Source organism: Symphalangus syndactylus, chromosome X (genome assembly GCF_028878055.3).
Source record: "Symphalangus syndactylus isolate Jambi chromosome X, NHGRI_mSymSyn1-v2.1_pri, whole genome shotgun sequence".
In the NCBI taxonomy this organism is placed as follows: domain Eukaryota; kingdom Metazoa; phylum Chordata; class Mammalia; order Primates; family Hylobatidae; genus Symphalangus; species Symphalangus syndactylus.
This window is the reverse complement of record NC_072447.2, coordinates 67,134,941-67,140,940: the sequence shown is the minus strand read 5'-3', so window position 1 is coordinate 67,140,940 and position 6,000 is coordinate 67,134,941.

Genomic DNA, 6,000 nt, shown 5'->3' with positions numbered 1-6,000 from the left:
CAAGACTAATAAAGAAGAAAAGAGAGAAGAATCAAATAGATGCAATAAAAAATGACAAAGGGGATATCACCACTGATCCCACAGAAATACAAACTACCATCAGAGAATACTATAAAACACCTCTACGCAAATAAACTAGAAAATCTAGAAGAAATGGATAAATTCCTGGACACATACACCCTCCCAAGACTAAACCAGGAAGAAGTTGAATATCTGAATAGACCAATAACAGGCTCTGAAATTCAGGCAATATTTAATAGCTTACCAACCAAAAAATGTCCAGGACCAGACGGATTCACGGCCGAATTCTACCAGAGGTACAAGGAGGAGCTGGTACCATTCCTTCTGAAACTATTCCAATCAACAGAAAAAGAGGGAATCCCCCCTAACTCATTTTATGAGGCCAGAATCATCCTGATACCAAAGCCTGGCAGAGACACAACAGAAAAGAGAATTTTAGACAAATATCCTTGATGAACATTGATGCAAAAATCCTCAGTAAAATACTGGCAAACCGAATCCAGCAACACATCAAAAAGCTTATCCACTGTGATCAAGTGGGCTTCATCCCTGGGATGCAAGGCTGGTTCAACATATGCAAATCAATAAACGTAATCCAGCATATAAACAGAACCAAAGACAAAAACCACATGATTATCTCAATAGATGCAGAAAAGGCCTTTGACAAAATTCGACACTTCATGCTAAAAACTCTCAATAAATTAGGTATTCATGGGACGTATCTCGAAATAATAAGAGCTAGCTATGACAAACCCACAGCCAATATCATACTGAATGGACAAAAACTGGAAGCATTCCCTTTGAAAACTGGCACAAGACAGGGATGCCCTCTCTCACCACTCCTATTCAACATAGTGTTGTAAGTTCTGGCCAGGGCAATCAGGGAGGAGAAGGAAATAAAGGGCATTCAATTAGGAAAAGAGGAAGTCAAATTGTCCCTGTTTGCAGATGACATGATTGTATATCTAGAAAACCCCATCGTCTCAGCCTAAAATCTCCTTAAGCTGATAGGCAACTTCAGCAAAGTCTCAGGATACAAAATCAATGTGCAAAAATCACAAGCGGCCGGGCACGGTGGCTCACGCTTGCAATCCCAGCACTTTGGGAGGCCAAGGCAGGCAGATCATGAGGTCAGGAGATCAAGACCACGGTGAAACCCCGTCTCTACTAAAAATACAAAAAATTAGCCGGGCGTGGTGGCGGGCGCCTGTAGTCCCAGCTACTCGGAGAGGCTGAGGCAGGAGAATGGCATGAACCCGGGAGGCGGAGCTTGCAGTCAGCCGAGATCGCGCCACTGCACTCCAGCCTGGGCGACAGAGCGAGACTCCGTCTCAAAAAAAAAATAAATAAAAATAAAAAATAAAAAAAAAATCACAAGCATTCTTATACACCAATAACAGACAAACAGAGAGCCAAATCATGAGTGAACTCCCATTCACAATTGCTTCAAAGAGAATAAAATACCTAGGAATCCAACTTACAAGGGATGTGAAGGACCTCTTCAAGGAGAACTACAAACCACTGCTCAATGAAATAAAAGAGGATACAAACAAATGGAAGAACATTCCATGCTCATGGGTAGGAAGAATCAATATTGTGAAAATGGCCACCTTGGCCGGGCGCGGTGGCTCAAGCCTGTAATCCCAGCACTTTGGGAGGCCGAGGCGGGCGGATCACGAGGTCAGGAGATCGAGACCATCCTGGCTAACACGGTGAAACCCCGTCTCTACTAAAAATACAAAAAATTAGCCGGGCGTGTTGGCGGGTGCCTGTAGTCCCAGCTACTTGGGAGGCTGAGGCGGGAGAATGGCGTGAACCCGGGAGGCGGAGCTTGCAGTGAGCCGAGATCGCGCCACTGCACTCCAGCCTAGGGAACAGAGAAAGACTCCGTCTCAAAAAAAAAAAAAGAAAGAAAAAAAAAAAAAAGAAAAAAAGAAAATGGCCACCCTGCCGAAGGTAATTTATAGATTCAATGCCATCCCCATCAAGCTACCAATGACTTTCTTCACAGAATTGGAAAAAACTACTTTAAAGTTCATATGGAACCAAAATAGAGCCCACATTGCCAAGTCAATCCTCAGCCAAAAGAACAAAGCTGGAGGCATCACGCTACCTGACTTCAAACTATACTACAAGGCTACAGTAACCAAAGCAGCATGGTACTGGTACCAAAACAGAGATATAGACCAATGGAACAGAACAGAGACCTCAGAAATAATGCCGCATATCTACAACTGTCTGATCTTTGACAAACCTGACAAAAACAAGCAATGGGGAAAGGATTCCCTATTTAATAAATGGTGCTGGGAAAACTGGCTAGCCATATGTAGAAAGCTGAAACTGGATCCCTTCCTTACCTCTTATACAAAAACTAATTCAAGATGGATTAAAGACTTAAATGTTAGACCTAAAACCATAAAAACCCTAGAAGAAAACCTAGGCAATACCATTCAGGACATAGACATGGGCGAGGACTTCATGTCCAAAACACCAAAAGCAATGGCAACAAAAGCCAAAATTGACAAATGGGATCTAATTAAACTAAAGAGCTCCTGCACAGCAAAAGAAACTACCATCAGAGTGAACAGGCAACCTACAGAATGGGAGAAAATTTTTGCAACCTACTCATCTGACAAAGGGCTAATATCCAGAATCTACAATGAACTCAAACAAATTTATAAGAAAAAAAACAACCCCATCAAAAAGTGGGCGAAGGATATGAACAGACACTTCTCAAAAGAAGACATTTATGCAGCCAAAAAACACATGAAAAAATGTTCATCATCACTGGCCATCAGAGAAATGCAAATCAAAACCACAGTGAGATACCATCTCACACCAGTTAGAATGGCAATCATTAAAAAGTCAGGAAACAACAGGTGCTGGAGAGGATGTGGAGAAATAGGAACACTTTTACACTGTTGGTAGGACTGTAAACTAGTTCAACCATTGTGGAAGTCAGTGTGGTGATTCCTCAGGGATCTAGAACTAGAAATACCATTTGACCCAGCCATCCCATTACTGGGTATATACCCAAAGGATTATAAATCATGCTGCTATAAAGATACATGCACACGTATGTTTATTGTGGCACTATTCACAATAGCAAAGACTTGGAACCAACCCAAATGTCCAACAATGATAGACTGGATTAAGAAAATGTTGCACATATATACCATGGAATACTATGCAGCCATAAAAAATGATGAGTTCATGTCCTTTGTAGAGACATGGATGAAGCTGGAAACCATCATTCTCAGCAAACTATCACAAGGACAAAAAAACCAAACACTGCATGTTCTCACTCATAGGTGGGAATTGAATAATAAGAACACATGTACACACGAAGGGGAACATCACACACCGGGTACTGTTGTGGGGTGGGGGGAGGGGGGAAGGATAGCATTAGTAGATATACCTAATGCTAAATGACGAGTTAATGGGTGCAGCACACCAACATGGCACATGTATACATATGTAACAACCTGCACATTGTGCACATGTACCCTAAAACTTAAAGTATAATAATAATACAATTTTTAAAAAAAGTTTTTTTCCTAGGCTGGGCTTGTTGGCTGACGCCTGTAATCCCAGCACTTTGGGAGGCCAAGGCAGGCGGATCACCTGAGGCTGGAAGTTCGAGACAAGCGTGGCCAATATGGTAAAACCCCGTCTCTACTAAAAATTAAAAAAAAAAAAAGCCAGATGTGGTGGTGTGCACCTGTAATCCCAGCTACTTGGGCGGCTGAGGCAGGAGAATCGCTAGAACCTGTGAGGCAGAGACTGCAATGAGCAGAGATCATGCCACTGCACTCCAGCCTGGGTGACACAGCGTGACTCTGTATCAAAAAAAAATTTTTTTTCCTTTAAAAAAATGTTTTTACTTATAAAACATAGTAAGTGTAATAGTAATGCATGGATAATGACAAATTACAGAAAAATATTTTTGTCATAATTTTACATGATTTTTTTTTTCTTTTGAGATGGAGTCTCACTCTGTCGCCGAGGCTGGAGTGCCGTGGCACGATCTTGGCTAACTGCAACCTCTGCCTCCTGGGTTCAAGTGATTCTCCTGTCTCAGCCTCCCTAGTAGCAGGGATTACAGGTGTGCACCACCACAGCCTACTAATTTTTCTACTTTTAGTAGAGATGGGGTTTCACCATGTTGGCCAAGCCGGTCTGAAACTCTTGACCTCAAGTGATCCACCTGCCTTGACCTCCCAAAGTACTGGGAATAGAGGTGACAGCCACTGTGCCTGGCAAAAATAGTGTTATTAATTTATCATGATCATAAGATTTTTCTGACTCCCTTTTCTGCAAATTCAATTATTTGGTCATCAACATTTTTAGCAACTTAATTTTTTTTCTCTTTTTTTGAGACAGAGTTTCACTCTTGTTGCCCAGGCTGAAGTGCAATGGCATGATCTCAGCTCACCACAACCTCCCTGTTCCAGGATCAAGCGATTCTCCTGCCTCAGCCTCCCAAGTAGCTGGAATTACAGGCGTATGCCACCACGCCCAGCTAATTTTTGTATTTTTAGTAGAGACGGGGTTTCACCATTTTGGTCAGGCTGGTCTCGAACTCCCAACCTCAGGTGATCCACCCGCTTCGGCCTCCCAAAGTGCTGGGATTACAGGCACGAGCCACCGGCCGCAATTTCATTTTTTTTTTTTTTTTTGGAGACAGAGTTTCACTCTTGTTGCCCAGGCTGGAGTGCAGTGGCGTCATCTCGGCTCACTGCAACCTCCTCCTTCTGGTTTCAAGTGATTCTCCTGCCTCAGCCTCTCGAGTAGCTGGGATTACAGGCGCCCATCACCACACCCAGCTCATTTTTTGTGTGTTTTTAGTAGAGACGGGGTTTCACCATGTTGGCCAGGCTGGTCTCGAACTCCTGACCTCATGATCCACCCACCTCGGCCTCCCAAAGTGCTGGGATTACACGCGTGAGCCATTGTGCCCGGCCACATTCATTTTTTTTTTTTTAAGACAGGGTCTCACTTTGTTGTCCAGTCTAGAGTGCAGTAGTGGGATCACAGCTCACTGCAGCCTTGACCTCCTGGGTTCAAGGAATCCTCCTGATTCAGCCTCGTCAGTAGGTGGGACTACAGGTGCACACCACCATGCCTGGCTAGTATTGTAATATTTTTATTTTTTATAGAGACGAGGTCTCACTTTGTTGCCCAGGCTGGTCTTTTTTTTTTTTTTTTTTTTTTTTGAGACAGCATCTCACTCAGTTGCCCAGCCAGGAGTGCAATGGGAGATCATGGTTCACTGCAGCCTTGACCTCAAAAGCTCAAGCAGTCCTCCCACCTCAGCCTCCTGAGTAGCTGGGACTTCAGGCACGAACCACTACACCCAGCAAATTTTTTGGTTTTTAATTTTTAGTAGAGATAGGGTCTCACTTTGTTGTCCAGACTGGTCTCAAACTCCTGGGCTCAAGCAATTCCGCGTCTCGGCCTCCCAAAGTGTTGGGAGTGTAAGTATAAGCCATTGTGCCTGGCCTGTCTCTTCAATTACAGGGAAGAAACTTTTATATTGTCTTCTTCATTGATATTTTATCTGAAACTTTTCATTTAATGTGTCTATTGTGACAATCTTTAATTTTAATTTCTATTTCTAAGCCTTCGGATATTTGTTTTGCTGTGTTGCACCAGTTTTTAAAACCAGAGATTCTAAACTCTGAAAAATTATAATAATCCTCTCATACACTTTACTGCAATGCCCATGGGTACTCGTTTATTTCATAATCATTTCCTTGCAAAGTTTACTGCCTGAGTGCCAGCAGTTCCTGTCCCAGTGTGCAGGCCAAAGCGTTAATCTTTGTACAGATCCTGCAGGGACAGGCCCTGGTGACAGGTCAAGCTTGCCTCTCACAACAGGTCTCCTCACTGTTCCTGCACAGAGGCCCTCCTCTCTCCCAGATCTATAGCCACTGCTACCTGTGCTGCTGCTTCTGCTACTGCTGCCACTGTAGTCAC